Source organism: Suricata suricatta, chromosome 1 (genome assembly GCF_006229205.1).
Source record: "Suricata suricatta isolate VVHF042 chromosome 1, meerkat_22Aug2017_6uvM2_HiC, whole genome shotgun sequence".
NCBI lineage: Eukaryota > Metazoa > Chordata > Mammalia > Carnivora > Herpestidae > Suricata > Suricata suricatta.
In genome coordinates, this window is record NC_043700.1 from 88,998,435 (window position 1) to 89,017,612 (window position 19,178).

Consider the following 19,178-nt stretch of genomic DNA (forward strand, 5'->3'; position numbering starts at 1 on the left):
ACACACACACACACACACACACACACACACACTGTGGCAGGCTTGTTTGAGAAGAAGCAGTGAGTTTGGGGGATCAGCTGAGTGATGAAAAATATATGACCACGAGGTGGCGGTAGCACACAACAAACCTTATTTAAATGAGGTTTTGCATGGGGGTATGGGTAGTCTCCGCGTCAGGCGTCCAGATGCGGGGCACTAGGGAAAGGAAAAGAGAGAGAAGAACGTAAAGACCTCCCAGTAGCCAAGGAAATCAGAACAGACTTGCCTGTCTACATGATAGGGAGTCTCTAGGCCAGAGAATTCTAAAAGGCAGCAGTAGCTTGAGGTCATTTATAGCCCCAGCGTTCATTATCCCTGTGGCTAGCAGATGTTGGGCACAGTTTCAGGGGGTATGCAAAGTAGGTAGTTTCAAAATGCCTAAAAGATCTGCATACTTGGGCTATATTTAAAACAACTAGATGTATAAAATTCTGAATTTGGCATTGGCAGACTTTTGAACTAATGAGTGCCAGCTTTTTGTGAAGGAAATATCAAGGCCAATATACAGGGATCATCATTGATTATGTGACATCTCAGACCTCCCCCCAACTTCATCCCAGTTTCTGACTTAACATATCCTTAACTTAAACCTGGGTCTGCTTTGACCAATAGAAAACAGCAAAAGTGATGCCACGAGGCTTCATATACTGGGTTTTAAAAAGCCATTTACTTTCTCCCTTGGTCTCTTGGAAAACTTCCTCTGCAGACACTCCCACTCAGGATCTCCTTCCCAGAACCAGTTTCTACACTGCGACAAACTCAATCCAAGTGGAGAAGCCTTAGGTAGGTACTCTGGAGGGTAATTCCAAGTGAGTTCTGACTTTGAGGCAAGTCAGTCTAGACAGCCAACACATGAATAAAGAAGGAACACAATTATCTACCCCTTGGCAATTTGAGTATTCTACATTGTGGTCGCATAAATCAATTCATGAGGAGTAGACAAGGCATCTCCATTGTGCTTGTCAGAACACTTGTTTCACAGAATCTGTATCTTAAAATGGTTGTTTTTAATCCACCAAGCTTGAGGTAGCATGTTACATAGAAACAGGTAACTAGGAAAAAATGACGTAGATTAAATTCAATCTCTTTCATGAACTTTTGAAGAATAATTCCCTTCAATGTGTTTTTAATGGCTTTTAAACTTCTAAAGCATTTAAATATGACTTCAAAAACCATCATCCACTATTATAGTTGCTATCTTGCATGTGCAAATGTCAAATATCTCTTTATATTATAAAATTCCAAAAAGAAGACTATATCACACAGTTACACTGAACTGTACCAATACTAAGCTGTAACAGTACAATAGGTTAATTCAAATGAAAGGAAAAGACTAAATAATGCATAGAAAATACTACATGGAAAAATGGAGATAGAAAAATTTTAAGTGTCTATAAAAATATAATTTAACTTTTAGTAACTGAGCAATTCAATGCACTGATCATATATTTGATAGCATTAATGCAGTTTGGAAGACACATATTATTAATAACATATAAATAACAGAGAATAATGAATTAAGGCCTGAGATTGTTTTCAATATTGTTTCCTTTTTTTATGGCATAGTATAGGGTTTAAAATTATATATACTTACTTTTTGAAAACACAGCTATTTAAAATATTGCTGTGTTTCATGGCTCATTAATGGCAGAAATGGGTTTGTAATCCATCTTTGAACTCCAAATTCATCCTTTTGATTTTGCCAGATTATATACAGAAAATACACCAATACACAGACTATGTGGTTACTTTATTTATACTTAAAAATAAATGTTATTTTCGTTCGTTATCAATACTATTAAAATTCAAAGAATTGCTTAATATCACTAAATGTTAAAAAGAAAGTTAAATAGTGAAAGACTTTAACCATTAATTAAGAAATAGAATGATTTGATTTGGCTCTCCATTATTTTGGAATATTCTATTTTTGCATCGGTTTTGCATGCTTTGTTTTGATTTGTTATTTTCTCCCGTTTCTATTTGCACTATGAAATTATCTTCCTTTCTATGTGAACAATTAACAAAAAAGGTATTCATTGTTCCATTTAAATAAATCTCTTTTGAACTCATGTTACATTAAATGGTGGCTCTTTTAAATAGGCCATCCCCTTGAATTCAAATGGGAGTACAGATAAATTAAGCCTTTTTCATTTAGACTCTATTGACCTGATTCTACTATAATGTATTTTCGTAAACACACATCTGTTGTTTATCATGAAAGATTAAAAGTATATTATAATTAGAAATCTGCTAGTAATTTATTTGCTTCTTAACCACCTGCTTCACACAGGATTATATTATCTTGTGATATAATATCCTTTTATTATAAAAATGAAGTCTGTATATGAGAACATTATCCCATGTTTTGAAAATTATCTTGGTTTTAATATGATACTTATTTTCAATAAGTGCTTTTGTGTCACATTGGCAGTGATCTTCCAAGCGCAGACTATTGTTTTTTGAAACATTCAATTACATTAACAGTTTCTTAATTATATAACAAAATAACGATCCTGGTTAATCAGAAAGCTCACTTGATAGTCTTATTAGTCCTAAAATTACACAGTATATCTATCTCTCAAAAATGGTTTTCTAAACTTTTCTATATGGAAAAACTATCCTCTTTCTCCCAAAATGAATGATTATAATTTTATCATTTTTGTTCTGAGTAGAATCCATTGCCAAGTTAAAATATCAAGATGCTAAGGATATATTTAGAGGTCTTGTTTCGTAGGGAGAATTGGCATTACCAATAAACCATGGAGTTTAGTTAAATCTAGAAGATTTAATAAAGCTTAATAACGGTATAGGAAGACCAAGCACACTTAAGAAAGCAATATATCAGTGGGTCAAAAACAAAAAATGAAATTTCAAAGACAAGGACAGTTTCAAAATTTGATATAACTTATATAGGCTAATCAGTAAATCCTATGGAGAATAAATGTATCCCTTTAAAAAATTCAGTATTTGCATCATTTACCAGATGTTTCTTGTCTGACAGTTAAGTTATAAATACAACCAAAGACGAGAAGGCATTTTTGGAGTTCTTTTTATAAGACCCTTCAAAGATATCTGAGAAAAGACACTTTATGAATTAAAGACTTAGAACTTCAGAATTCAAGAATTCAAATAATTAGAGAGCCAATTAATTAAATTTAGATTATATTATTTTCTATTTGATTCTGTAATTTGGCATGTGAAGGCAAGAGTGAGACCAGAAAGCTTCATTATTAGGTAACAAGATGAAAGCAGTAATTAAATAAAAATATAAGCAGGGATTGTGTTTTCTAGCTCTGATTTCTTCGAATTAATGACTAGGAATTTTGAGTTTAAAAATCTTTGTCTCCTCCGCTGAATTATATTGACACATTTTTCAGAGACCATACATATGTGGATCTATTTATGGACTATCAATTTTGTTTTGATAACATTTATTTTCATCTTTATACCACTACTACAATGTACTGATTACAGTAAATTCATATTAAACCTTGAACTCTGATAGTGTAAATCCTTGTACTTGTTTTCTTTTATTCCTAATCATTGTAACTATTTCAGTGTTTGAAGGGGGGGTTGAATTTCCAAGTTAACTTTAGAGTCAGCTTTTTAACATACTGAAGGGATGTTCATATAAATTATTTAATTGTATACATCAATTTGGGCAAAACTGACATAATACACATCAATCTTTTGATACATGAACACAATATAGCTTTTCATTTAAGTCTCCTTCATATCTTCCCCAAAATACACTTCAGTGTTTAAGTCTCATATGGTTTTATGTTATTGTAAACATTATAAATACCTTACATATTATAGATTAAATATTAGGCCAGAAAACAAATCTCAACAAATTCCAAAAAATCGAAATGCACCTTTCCTGACCACAACACCATGAAAGAAAAGTTACACAAGTAAACAAAATCTGGAAAGAGCACAAATACATGGATGTTAAATAACATACTGCTAAACAATGTCAACCAAGAAATCAAAGAAGAAATATACACTTACATGGAAACAAATGAAAACGAAAATCCAATGATCCAAAATCTTTGGGATACAGCAAAAGTGGTTCTAAGAGAAAAGTTTATGGCAATACAGGCCTACTTCAAGAAGCAAGAAAAATCTCAAATAAACAACCTAAACTTATACCTAAAAGAGCTAGAAAAAGGAGAAAAAACAAAACCCCAAACCAGTGAAACAAAATAACAAAGATTAGACCAGAAATAAATGCTACAGAAACTAAAAAACAATAGAAGAGCTCAATGAAAATGGGAGCTGGTTCTTTGAAAGATCAACAAAATTGATAAACCTCTAGTCAGACTGATAGAAAGAAAGAAAGAAAGAAAGAAAGAAAGAAAGAAAGAAAGAAAGAAAGGAAGGAAGGAAGGAAGGAAGGAAGGAAGGAAGGAAGGAAGGAAGGAAGGAAGGAAGGAAGAAAAGAAAGAAAAGAAAGAAAAGAAAGAAAAGAAAGAAAAGAAAGAAAAGAAAAGAAAAGAAAAGAAAGAAAAAATAAAGAAAGACCCAAATCCAAAGTAGACAACTTAGAAGAAATAGATAAATTCCTAGAAACATAACCTACCAAAACTGAAGCAGGAAGAAAGAAAAATTGAACAAATTAACAGCAATGAAATTGACAGTAATTCAAGAATTCTCAAAAAATAAAAATCCAGGACCAGATGGCTTCACGAGCAAATTCTACCAAATATTTAAAGAAGAATACGTATTCTTCTCAAACAGAAGAGAAACTTCCAAATTCATTCTATCAGACCATTATCACCCTGATACCAAAACCAGATAAAGACATCACAAAAAAAGTACATGCTAATATCTCTTATGAATGTGGATGCAAAAATCCTCACAAAATATTAGCAAACTGAATCTAACAATACATTAAAAAAAAAAAACACACATACCACAATCAAGTGGGATTTATTCCCAGGATGCAACAGTGGTGCAGTATTTGCAAAACAACCAACATATGTCACATTAATAAGAGAAAAGATAAAACCCACATGATACTTTCAATAGATGCAGAAAAAGCATTCGACAAGGTATAACATCCATTCACAGTAAAAACTCTCTGCAAAGTAGGTCTAGACGGTTTAATAAAGGCATTACATGAAAAACCCAGAGCCAACATCATACTCAGTGGTAAAAACTGAGAGCTTTTCCTTTAAGGTCAGGATCAAGACAAAGATATCCACTTCACTTTTATTCAACATAGTACTGGTGAAATCCTAGCCACAGCATTTAGACACCATAAATAAAAGCCATCCAAATTGGTAAGGAAGAATTAAAACTCTCACTAGTTGCAGATATGATACTATGTATAGAAAACCCTAAAGATTCCATAAAAAAAAACTATTAGAACTGATAAATGAACTCAGTAAATTCACAGGATACAAAGTCAATGAACAGAAATCTGTTGCATTCCTATGCAGTGATAAAGCAGCAGAAAGTGAAACTAAAAAAAACAATCCCATTTAAAATTGCATCAAAACAATAAAATATCCTGGAATAAACTTAAGAGATGAAAGAGCTGTACTCTAAAAATTATAAATCATTCATGAAAGATATTCAAGATGACACAAAAAAATGGAAAGACATTCAATATTTTAAGTTGCTTTTTAAACATAAAAATATGTAGAAATACAGGTACATAGTAATTCACTATTTTAAAAAATATGGACTTTATGTCTTTCCTATACTGACTTATAATATTTGCTGGCCTTTCTGTGTTTTACATATGATTTTATGTGTGCAACTGTAACATCTGTATGTAAAATGGGTTTTATTTCTGTTTTGTCAATCTTTGTTACCTTTCTTGCCTTATTGCATCAGCTAGAACCTCCAGTAAAGAACTGGAGAGAAATGACAGAGCACACATCTTTGTTCTTGACTTTATGTAAGTAAGTATTCAGCATTTCACCATTAGTATGATAACTATGAATTTTCCATAAATAGTGTGTATGAAATTTTCTTCTATTTACAAGTAGCTTAGAAATTTAGTTCTCTTTCTACTTTGCTGAATGTTTGCTTATGAATTAAGATAAATATATTTGCCCTAATTTTTTAATATGGTGAATTAAATCTGTTCACTTGATATCCATATTTCATATTAATTGCATCAATTTTAGTTCTAATATATTTCTTAAATGAAAAAACAACAAAATAAATTGAAAAAAAAGTCTGATGTCTAATATATTTCTTTCATGCTACCTTTCTTTCTACTCTTAGTGTAAAATCCTAGAACTTTATCTAAGTTAGGGCTTATCGGTCTTGGCATGACTGACATTTTGGGACAGAAAATTCACTTGGGTGGGAGGAATGGAGGCTGTCCTGTGCATTATACAATAGTTAGCAGCATCCTGACCTGCTAGGCACCACTAGAAGCCTTTCCAGTTGTGACAGCTCAAATATGTCTCCAGGCATATCTCTTGTGCCAATGAGGAGAAAAAAATCAGATGTCTCCACAGATGACCTTACCAGCAGAGAGAGGGTAACGGATTCTGTCCCATTTTCACCTTTGTTGGAAGAAGTCTTCCTTCATGTATGACCACCAGTTGACCCACAAGCTAGACCCAGGTAATCCTTGGTTTCTTACTCCCTCCCCTGTCCTTGGATTTTATGTTCTATCCACTATTTCTGGAGTAAGAGCTATATCAAGGATACAGCCTTGAGAAAGAAATGTGTTCTTGAGAAAGAAATGTGTTCTTGAGACAATCTGGACTATATATGTGACTGAACCCAAGTAAGAATTCTACATAAATTTTGCAGATATGAGTGGGAAGTTGGGGAGTCTACTTATCTTGTGGTTAAGACAAACCTTCTCTATAAGTTTTCTTGCTGGGGCACCTAGGTGGCTCAGTCAGTTGAGCATCCATCTCATAAGCTCTACTCAGGTCATGATCTCACAGTCATGAGATTGAGCCCAATGTCAGTCTCTGCTGACAGTGCAGAGCCTGCTTAGGATTTTCTCTCTCTCTCTCTGCCCTTACCCCACTTGCCCACATGTGTGTACATGCATGCGCTCTCTCTCTCTCTCTCTCTCTCTCTCTCTCTCTCTCTCAAAATAAATAAATAAACTTAACATAAATAAATTAATAAGGAAGGAAGGGAAGGAGGGAGGGAGGGAGGAAGAGCCTTTGCTTATTAAAATTGCTACCTACCAATCCAGAGGGATCTACCTGTTTCTTTGGTCTCTCCTTGTCCCTCATGTATGGGGGCTGGTTTCAAATTTTACTTGAGAGACCAATAATAAGGTCTTGGAAAAGAGGCATCCATAGGGGAAATCCTGAGTTGGCCCTGAACCTCTATATGAAAAGGGATGACCCATGTGTTAGATACTTGTGGACAGACCCCTATGTAGGTATGGGGACATCCCCAAAATATCAGCTGGACCAATATACTTGTTTAAGGAACTGCATTTGCACACTGTGGCCAAAGAAAACAAGTGGTTGCCATAGTGGGCTGTGGGCAGTACAGCTGGCCACTGATGTCCAACTACAGGCTGGAACTCCAGTTAGAAAGTCAGGAGAAAGGCTGACATTGGAGAAGAACGTGCAGCTGCTAACCACTCTGATAACTTTGAGGCCAGCAGACAAGGTGGGAGAACAAGATAATAAGTTAGAGACCTTAGCATGTCATTTTACAAAGCTAGGAGGGTACAAGCTGCTGTAGAATAAGGTCCCAGTTTTTGTGCAAAAGCCTTATTAGTACACTAGAGCTGAAATGTGATGAGAGTAAAGAGGAAGACATTGTGGTAATTGACAGTGAAACAGATAAGTGCCTCAAGCTGCCCAACCCCTAGCATGCCACCCACCCCCTACAAAGCACAGCAACAACTCCAGTCACTCCTATTTCAGGAGATGTTCAAGATGAGAAAATATACTCTCACACAGTATATTGATATACCTGCCAAGCTCCAGCAGAAGGCCGGGAAAAACATCCTGGCATTGTTAGCCTGGGCATGGGCTCCAGGGGTGACTAGGCAAGAAGAAAAAAACAATGACGTGAGCAACATCATGACATACCCTGCCTTCCACCAATGCCTGCATGGCACTCTCTTATAGTCTGAATTATTCTAGCCTACACAGAGGTTTGGCTCGATGAGGAGGATCCCCCGCAACATGTGGGACCCTGGAAATCAATAGAAGAGATACAACAAAATTTTAGGGAATTGGGAGTGAGGTAAACCATCTATGCCGCTGTCTTTGAAAGCCCAGATCAGGGCACATTCATTGTAGGAATGAAAGTAAATATAGTCTAGTACAAGATTTAGGTACAGAATGCTGATATCCATGCTGATCCCAGTTGTGGAATGAGACGTTTATGATGCTGGGGTGTCCATTACTGACCAGTGGAAAACCAAAAAGTCCCAGGAACAGATGTGGACTGTGGCAAAGACACAAGACAGACAGGAAACTCGAGAAGTCAGAAGGCTATCCCAATAGGCTAGAAAGGATCAGGAAAAAGTAACCTGAAAACAAATGTGGTTTGACCTCATAGCTGCCAACCCCCTCTCCCCCTTGGAAAGATAGACCAGCAACTCAGGGTTGTGTTGGTTGGCCTGTGGAAAGGCCTAAAAATGGAACAACAGTTTACACCTGCCCCTACTACTGCTAGTGCCCCACCATACAGTTCTATTTCGGGTGGGTGCCTCCCATGTCCATGCACAGGATGCAGGACAAGATTGCCTCCAGGTGAAGGTCACTATGGGTGATCGGAGGCCTCACACTGAGTTCACTATTCACTGGTCCCCCAGAAATAAACAAAAGATAATGGTGAATATTGAAGCCAAATGTACTCTAATATATGGGAACCCAGACATTCCCTGGGTTTTCTGGCCCTCTTAGGACCCTCTATGATTACAGAATCAAATGGTTATGGTCAGGAAGATCTCTTTGCTGTAGCAGATCAGACATTCTTCCCAATGAGAATAAGAAGTTTTTATTTCTCCAATACCAGAAAATAAATTGGGCATTCTACAAAGTCAAACACTGCAAACCTCTATCAACGAATTCTGCCTGTAGGTTAGAGTAATGAAACCAGTATGGAGGGGAAACACCAACTGGGAACCAGTAAGCTTATCATCCCTGGGAAAAGTGGTAACTGTCAAACAATATAAATTACCTGGAAAGTATAGGGAAATAAGAAAAACTATCCAAGAACTGAACTCATGATGGATTACCATTAACCACAGAGAACTGAATAAGATCTTGGCCCTTATCCACATGACTGTCCTGTACACTGCTACCATCTTAGCTTGTCCATGGTCTTAGGAGTGTGCCATGATACACTGAACTTAGCAAATGCTTTTCTCAATATACCTCTAGTCACTAAGTCAGGAAATTAATTTCCCTTCATGTGGGAAGGACAGTAATAGACCTTTCCAAGTGCTGCTTGAAGGTACACACAGCCTGACAATATGTCATAGGATGATAGCACATAATCTGTCCTTGTTCTCCTTCCCTGTATTGGTCACATGGGCTCACTGCATCAATGATATAATACTGACATGAGAAGGACTGCCTCTGCTATGAAGCACTGCTGGAACATCTGTAAGAGAGAAGATGACTGGTCAACCTGTAGGAAATTCAAGGCTCTATACCACCGTAAAGTCTCTGGGAGTTGTATGATCAGATAAGGGGTTTTTTGACCCCGAAGCTTTTGTCAACAAAGCATAAGCCTATCCAACCCCTAAAAACGTGGAAAAGGTGCAAGCTTTTGTGGAAATCTTGGAGTTTCAGAAGACTTTTACTCCCCCACCAAGCACAGTGCCTCTGTCCTTTATACCACCTGGTAAATAAAGAGCATGTGTGGGACTGGGAATGAAAGCAACAAGTTGTCTCTGAAAAGGCAAAAATACCAGTGAAGTAGATTGAAGTTTTGGGCATCCCCCAAGCAGGGCTATCATTTGAGTTAGACAGACCTGTGACTTCAGAAGGTATAGGTTGGTCATTGGCAGAAACAACAGAGGGAGAGAGTACCCCTTGGATTTTGGTCCTCACTTTGGAAGAAGGCAGAAACCCCATATACCCACATAGAGCAATCATTCCTAGCAATGTACACTACACTCCTCCAGAAAGAACCTCTCATGAAGAAACAACAGACCATGATAAGAACTTCCTTTCCCATAATGGGGTGGTTTGAAAATATGACCTCACAGGAGATAGCTATGACTGGTCTGTGTGGACCAACATATTATGCCGTTGAGAATACCAAGCCCCATCACTCTTGGGAGGGGCTTTACGTACCAGAATTTGCAATGGGATGTCCCAGTGGATGGATGAGTTACTTCATATCCTTGGGTGAGGGAGAACTACTCAATCTCCACTGGGATCTCATTGTCCTGCTATAAGCCAGACCTCTTGAAACACACTATATCTGGAATGGAATACACACCATTAATAGAGGGGAGAAGGGATGAGTCCTGGTATGGCATACCCTGTCCCCAGTCCCTCTTCTCATACCTAACTGCACTGCCTCCCCCAGCCAACATGTATGGTATACACATCCAAGTCAAGCTGCAGCCACATTAACATGTCAGGATCAGGCCACAGGCATAATTCTTATAGATGGGAAGACTTTTCCATATAAGTTTCTTTTTTCTTTTTTTTTTTTTTTTAACCTGAGACCTATGCTACTTTTGTAGTATCTGGTCATAAGTTGGAGACCTGACGAAAATGCCTTTCTATAGTCTCATTCGTATGTCCAACAAAGGAATCATCCAACCTTTGGGTATATGTAGCTAACTGCACCACTATAATTCATCAGGGCTGCCTCCTTATCCTCAAACCCAGATAGGCATGCTTTCTTTTCTACCATTACAATTTTTGTTCCTTTGTTCCCTCCATTGGCCTGAAGGATGTTATACAGCATATAGAAGCCTCGACTGAAGTCACTTAGCAAGATAGCTGACAAAGTCTGCCCTTACTGAACACTGAAATGTCTCTAATGAGAAAAGCTATCTTACTAAATAGCGTGGCCTCTTTTGGACACTATCACCAGCTTGCAAGGTGACACCTGAGCTGTTATCCAAACAAAATGTTGTAACCATACCTGATGAGTTTGTTAATGTATCATCTTTATTAACATAAGAACATAAGTGAATGCCTGGAGTAATCTGAACCCTAGCCTAGGGGGACTTAATAAATCAGTGATTTGTATCAAGGTGCTCGTGGTGGAAAAATATGTTACTTAATTTGGAAATCACTACTTTAATCTACTTCTTCTCTTGCATGTGCCCATTGCTGTAGGATCTGCCTCCGGTTCAGGTAGATAGCCACCAATCAAGTCATCTCCGTGCTAATAGAACCCCTGCTGACCACTCAGGGCACACTGCGGAAGACAGCAAACATGTAAGATATAACAACATGAGAGATGGAATTTGGAGGAGGTCATGAAGAGAATGACTCCCAGATGACCTTCAAGCTGGACCTAGGCAATTGGAGGCTCCTTATCCCCTCCCCTCACCTTAGAATGTACATTTTACCTACTAGTCCTATATTAGCTGCCATTTCAGGGATGCAGCCTTGAGATAGTAGTCTGATACTGAGACCATCTAGATGGTATGTAACACTAAAGTCTGTTAAGGCATCTATATAAACTCTTAAAACTTAGGCAGGCAGTGTGGAGATCTACTCATCTTGTGGCTGCCCCAAAACAAACTTCATATTTAAGTTCCCTTGCTTATTAAAACTGTCACCAATACGCAGTTGTCTGTCCCTTCTGTTGCTCTTTCCTGCCCTCTCAGTATGGAGGCCAATTTCAGATTCTCTCTGGGTACTCTCAAGAATCAAAACCAACACCCTCCAAATGTAATGGCTATTTCTGCTTAGGGGAAGCCAGGTCAACAGGGGAAATGAATTAAAGGTGAGTCTAGAAAATATAGTTTTTAGCTTTATAGCCTCTACCATGAAGAAGTACAAGATACAATAAAAGTAGAATACAGATGAAAACTCCACTCTACACTGCCTGTTCAGTCTATTACAATAATTTATAAGTGCTTACTTTTACAATCTGAATCTAACCTATGTGTCCAGGCTTTTATCTGAACATTTCCCTTTATGAGGTCTATATTCTAGTGAAACTGCCTTTTAACTACACTGCACATATTCACTCAGAGTTCTCTAGGCTACCTATTTCCTCCTTTTGTGATTTTATTCTTGGTTATATGCTTTTCTGTTATTTTCTTCTGCTCAGACTCTACTAATCAACTTAAAAATACTTATTTTTAAACCAATTAAAGCATCATCCATGATTTATTGAATTGCCTCAATAGAAAATATCATATTACCTTAAGTGTACAGATTGTGTACACCTCCACTAATATAACTTATCATATATGCATTTCTCATGCAGATATCATCTTCCTTAATAGAGTACATTTATTAAAAATGTCTATGAATATTTTTGTTGAATCAATTTATAAAAATTATTAGCAGCTGGCTATCTTGAGGATGCATTAACTTTGTTAAGTGAACACATTTATAGAAGTTCAATATTTATAAAGTTAAACAGTTTATGACATATACTAGTGAATTCTTTAATATTTCTGAGTATTCAAAATACTTTAAGCTGGACTTTTAAAACAACAGCAGATACTTATACTTATTATTTAGACCATGACTACCACAATTAAATCAATCCAGAAAACTATTAATGAAAGAAATAATTTTAATGTTTAACAAGATTATTTTTAAAAATTAAAAATAACAATTCTCAAATATTTGCATACCATCAACTAGTCATCATGAATTTTCAAAGAGGAATTTAAGAACAAATTTCTACTCACTTATCCTCATGGTCACAACATACGTAACTCTTATGTGGTATATCCAAGTAGGTCATGTTTCCATATCTTATATTCCTAAAGAATTACATGTTACACTCATATCTATTGTGGAGATTTTAAAAGGCCAATGAGAACACACAGAGGCTATTTCCTCAGTGATTATGATAGCAAGGGAATCTGCCACCATCACTGCGTTTGGCAAAGGCTCAAAGTCAGTCAGGGAGTAGGAAAGCTTTATAGTGAAAGAACTGGAAGAGCTTTATAGTGAAAGTGTTTGGATTTGACGTTGTTGACATGAGAGAAAACAAACACTTAACTGTTTGTTTCTTTTCTGAGTTGATAATGGGGGCAAAAATATAAAAATTGGCAGCTGTTGACCACGTCCTGACGGCTCTGAGCACATCACTGCAGACGTTGCAACCTGGCTTCCTGGGCTTCTGGGTCAGAATTCTATTGTCATAGATTATTTGGCTACTGTCTATTTGTATATTCAGTCTCTTACTGTCATAATTACATGCTGATATCTGGTTGTTTTTCTTCCTTTCTTATCTCCCCTTTGCAACATTCATTTCCTTCTTTCAACCAACAAATATTTATAGAGCACTGTGTCAGGCAGCAGCTATATATTGACAGCCCTCATTTCATAGAGCTTATAGTTGACATGAATAGTGTGCGTTTTCTTTTAGCCAGGCAGACATGCGGGGAGGACATCAGTATTAATAGTATAGACTCGGTTTGACCTCATACATGCAGGCTAAAGATGCAACACATTTAGCCAATTGAAAGGCACTTGCCCAATGGGAAGCCCTCTAACAAATTGCAGCCTATTTGAAGGTATGTAATTAGAAAAGTACTTTGTTCACCGGAATTAATGTTAGATCACCAGTATAGGTAGCATGTGGCGGCTTAAAATGAGGATGTTAGGGGCGCCTGAATGGCACAGTCAGTTTTGCGTCTGACTCCTAATTTCAGCTGAGGTCATGATCTCTTGGTTCATGAGAGCGGAAAGCTCGCAGCCTAATTTGGATTCTCTCTCTCTCCTGCTCTCTCTGCCCCTCCCCAACTCAAATTCTAATTCTCTCTCTTTCTCTCTCTCCCTCTCTCTTTCTTCCTTTCCCTCAATATAAATAAATAAACTTTCAATAATAATAATAAAAAATAAAAAGAGGCTGTGGGGTCAGGTCATATTTGTGGAGAATTTAAAGAACTAGCTATCTAAAATAGAAGCAAATCTTTAAAAAGGGCTCACATTCAGATTCTGCCTAGCTAAACATCATTCCCCTGCAGTGCAGAACAAGTAGTCATTAATTGTGCAGGTTACATAAGTCATTTTTCAGATAAAGGTAAAAGCTTGGAGCAGAAATGTAAGAATTGACAAAAGTCTGTATTTCCTCACAGATAATGCCAAGATTTTTCTATGGAACCTTCCTGGGATTCCAACACTGCATAATTCTATTTTTGATTTTACCCATATTTCACCAAAATACTGGTGCCTTCCATCATAGCCAACACTTGGAGCTGTTAGAGCCCAACAGGGTAAGCAAACATGGCATTATTGTATAAAGTAGACTTATACTTTTACATGATCAGGATGTTGGGAAATGTAATCACGTCATAATAAGTCCTAATCATTCAACAGCTAAAAATCCACATTCTGTCTACTAATCAGGCCACTTCAATTCTGGAAGTGTGCCTGTTACAGCCTGATTTTAACTATGAATATAGTACTTCAGGATATAGGTAGAGTGCTTTTAAAAGAAATTAAGGAGGGGTGCCTGGTGGCTCAGTCAGTTGAGCATCTGACTCTTGATTTAGGCTCAGGTCATCATCTCACAGTTTATGGGTTTGAGTGCTGTGTCTGTCGGCCTCTGTCCTGATAGTGTGGAGCCTGTTAGGGATTCTCTCTCTCTCCCCCTCTCTCTGCTTCTCCCCCACTTGCAATTTCTCTCTCTCAAAAATAAATAAACTTTTAAAAAAATAGTTAAAAACACAGATAAAACATAGGAAAAAATAAGAAAACAAAAAATATATAAACAAAGTCACTATAACCACCAATAAAATAAGGGCAACTACTTATAAAAATCAGGGGAAAATATTTAAAAAATATGGAATTTATGGTATTTGGAACAAAAGTCTATGGGTAGTCAAGTTACATTTTCACTCTATACTGGTATAATAAAAAAGTTTTACTTGGTACATACATAACTTTCATAACTAAAGCCATATTATGAAAAGAGAAAAATAACATGTTTTAAAGGTATTTATGTGCTAATATGCTAATTCTGAAAGTATGCACAAAATGATGTGTTTTGTGTTAAAATAGATATATATGTAAACATGCAGAAAGATAGCTTTGCATATATATAATTGTATTCATATAAATATATTTGAAAGTATATAAGGATAAATAGATACAGATGCATGCTTAAGTATGCATTCAAAAACATCTGAAAAAATGCACAAACAACTGGATTATGATTACACATGGTGAGTGGAAGTATGAAATAGGGATTTTATTGATTTTTAAGAGGGAGAGAGAGACAGAGGGCAAGCTTGGGAGAGACAGGGAGAAGAGAAAGAGAAAATCCCAAGCAGGCTCCATGCTGACAGTGTGGAGCCTGATGCGAGGCTCGAACCCACACACAGTGAGATCAAGAACTGAGATAAAACCAAGAGTTGGAAATTTAATCGACTGAGCTACCCAGGTGCCCCAATAATGTTCTTCAATTTAAAATAGTCAGTTGTATACTCTGGTTTCTCTTCAGATCGCATAAATCTTTCACCTTTTAAAATAGTCAGTTGTATTAAATAAGCACATGAAAGAAAGGCATAACGTGATTAGTTATGTAAAATTTCCGAGTAGAAAGAGAATATAGAGTCTATTTGAACAAACATCAGTGATACAGTATAATAAATATTGGGACATAAAAAAGTAAGGGATGAGATTATGGTGAGATAAATTAAACTTTATCATTGTGTAGAATTTCAAGTGTGTTTGTTAATTTTCTAATAGAAATTATTCTCTAAAGATATTAAAATGATAAATTTTCATCTTATAAAGAGAAAAACTTTCCCTGTTGTTTCTGTTTTTTCTCTAAAACATTCACTTATAAGAAAGACATTGTTGAAATAATTCACTTTTAGTGTTTGACCTTGAACATAAGAATAAAAGCAAGATATGCTGTCTCTACTTGTACACAAGGAAACAACTGATCATATTTTAGCTATTCTAAGGAAATAATGCCATGTAAATACCCTTTCCTTTTATAGAAAACTACTGTATATGGATTTTTTTTGACATCTTACTATAAGCTCTCGTTGCTTTTGTAGTGAGAACCCAGCAATTCATCTGAAAGGTCATTCAGGACTAGGCACAATAATTTCAGCTGATCAAATCAATTATTTATACAATGAACTACAGTATGGTTCCCTCTAGAAATTACCTTATTATAGCTACTCACTCCCACTGAACTCTAAGAAAAGTGACATTTTGAAATACAAAGCTTATTCTCTTCAGTGAGCTTAATACGTATCGGCATCTCTCTGTGGCTCTTTTCTCTATTGAATAGCTGTCAGTCAGCAAGAGAGGGCCCATTCCCCAAGCACACTGCACAGTAGGTTTTCTTGACATGATGGAAAATTTTCCAGTTGGCAGAAGTAAAGATTGAGGGAGGTAAAGCTTTGGACTCAGCATGAAAGGTAATAGAGCTATTAGCCAAATACCAAATTCAGAGATGCTGGTACTGCACAACCAGGCATCTAAGAAGGAGTTTTAATGTCCTGTGGGGCACAAGTTTAGGAAAGTGTTTGGCAGATGAAAGCATACAAATAGGAAGGGGAACATCTTTGAAACAGAGCTTTTGCTATGGAAATTAGTGTCATTTTAAATTAACAATTATATTTAGTAGACGGAGGAATGTTGGACACTAAGTGGACAAGATATTAGCATACAGATAATAGTATAATTACAAAAATAATCTCTCACTACCATGAACCCTAACTCTAATAAAATAATCACATATATGACTCCCATGACCCCTACAATTTGACTATATTCTCTGCTGTTGTATTTGTTTATTATTACAAGACTGACCTGCCTAAAACTGTCAATATAATAATCTATAATGTCTAGGAGAAATTTATATGTGTGTTCATTTAAAATTTTACGCTTAAATAAAACTAGAGAGTGCTCAAAGAACCTATGTTTTTCTTAATGATAATTAAAGAAAAAAATGTTTAAGGACACCTGGGTGGCTCTGTTGGTTGAGTGTCTGACTTCAGCTCAGGTCATGATCTAGTGGTTAGTGAGTTCAAGCCCTGCATTGACTCTGTGCTGACAGCTCAGAGCCTGGAACCTGCTTCAGATTCTGTATCTCCTTCTCTCGCTGCCCTCCTCTGCTTACACTCTATCTCTCAAAAATAAATAAACATTAAAAAAATAAATGTTTAAACAATCATTAGAGCAATGCTATATTATGCTATAAGCAGCTTTATCTTAGATGAGGAATTTTTAAAGTGCTAAATCCACAGAAAATTAAAGATTATATTAGTGGTAAACTGCTGTGCCAGACAAGTTACCTCAAAACATAACAGTTTAAAACACAGACTTTCACTGTCCTACCCCTTCTATGGGTCAGGTATCTGGACAGAGCTTGTGTGGGTCCTCCAGCTTACTGTCTTTCACCAGACTGCAATCAATGTGTTGCTGGGACTGTAGTCATCTCAAAGCTCAACTAGAGGAGGCTCAGCTCACAGTAATTCACATGATTACTAGTAGAATTCAGATCCATGTGGGCTATTGAACTGTGGACCTCAGTTTCTTACTGGGGAGTGGCTAGAGGCCACCTTCATCTCCCTGGCATATGAGCCTCTAATCTAGCCAGCTCACAATATGTCAGCTGGCTTCCCTCAGAATAAATTGGGAAGGGAGTACAGGAAGGTACCCACACATTCTCTCTGTAACCTAATCTTAGAGTGACATTCCATTAGTTTTGCAGTATTTTATTTGTGAGAAGTAAGCCACCAGGTCCAGTCCACATGCAATGGCATGAATGCCAAGTGCTGGGAATCATTGGGGCCATCGTAGAGACTACCATAATGGTTTGGTTACTTTAGATTGATTTCTAGTGAAACTCTGAATTTAATATAATGAGAAACATTTGCATATTATATTAATATAATTAGATTATAAATAAGTATTAAATTCTTAATTTTCAAAAACTTTTTTTCAATTTTGATTTTTTCTAATGTTATGAACACAAATTTCTGAAGCTGAATTGGTGAAAAGCCTAAATCACTTATAAAAAGTCATTTATATTGAGGTGTTCTCTAAAATAATTTATGGAAAAAACTCTTTCAACTAGCCCTTGCAGGCTATCACAAAAGATAGTCTTCAAAATGAAATTGCCTTGAATTTTGGCAATTGGTCCCTAGAGCTTAGAGGAGACCATGTGTCCAGCTAGCTCAATTTGTACATAACAAAAGTAAGTGACAGGAATATCATGAATAAACATAGACACTATCTTCAATTCACTGTCAAACACACAAATCAGATAACAGATGCATCTACTCATATCTGTTTACATATTAGACATCACTATTACTAGCTAATGTAAGCAAATACACTATAGTCTAAAATCAATGGAAACAAAAGCAACACATGCTTATAAACTCAAAATTATATAATTCTTTAAATTAAGTTGATTTTATTTTTATTTAGGCCATTTTAAATAAAACTGGTAGAGATTTGTGACAAGCAATGGTCTATAACACATCTTGTTGAAGAAAACATTCTGTTAGGTTTAGTCAGCACCAATTAGCATTACTATATGTTATTTATTAAGTAGTTAGTAGTCTGGTGGTGAATTATTCATATCATCAAAAAATTAATAAAGATAAAGCTAACAGCTTGTCCAATCGCCATCATCTCTTTCTGGTGTCCTGCTTCCATCCTTCCCCACTTATAATCTCATACAACCTGGCAGCCAAAATGATCCTATTAAAATTTATGTCATTAATGTGTTTTTGTTTTCTTTTGTTTTGTTTTCCCTTGGAATGAGATAGGAAGACATTGGTTAAATCCTCCAAAGGCTCATTTCAGTACGAGGAAAAACAAAAGTCACTGAAGTGATAAGAAGAATCTGGATCATCTCTACTATTATCTTGTTCCACTGTGGCAGTCTGCTCCAAACACAGTGGCCTGCTGGGCAGGGACAGGCTCTTACTGAAGGTGCCATTTGACAAGAAGACTTACATAAAGTGAAAGAGTAAGACATGCAACTATCTCAGAGGAAAAACATTCCAGATACAGAAAAGAGGAAGTATATAGCCTTGAATTAAC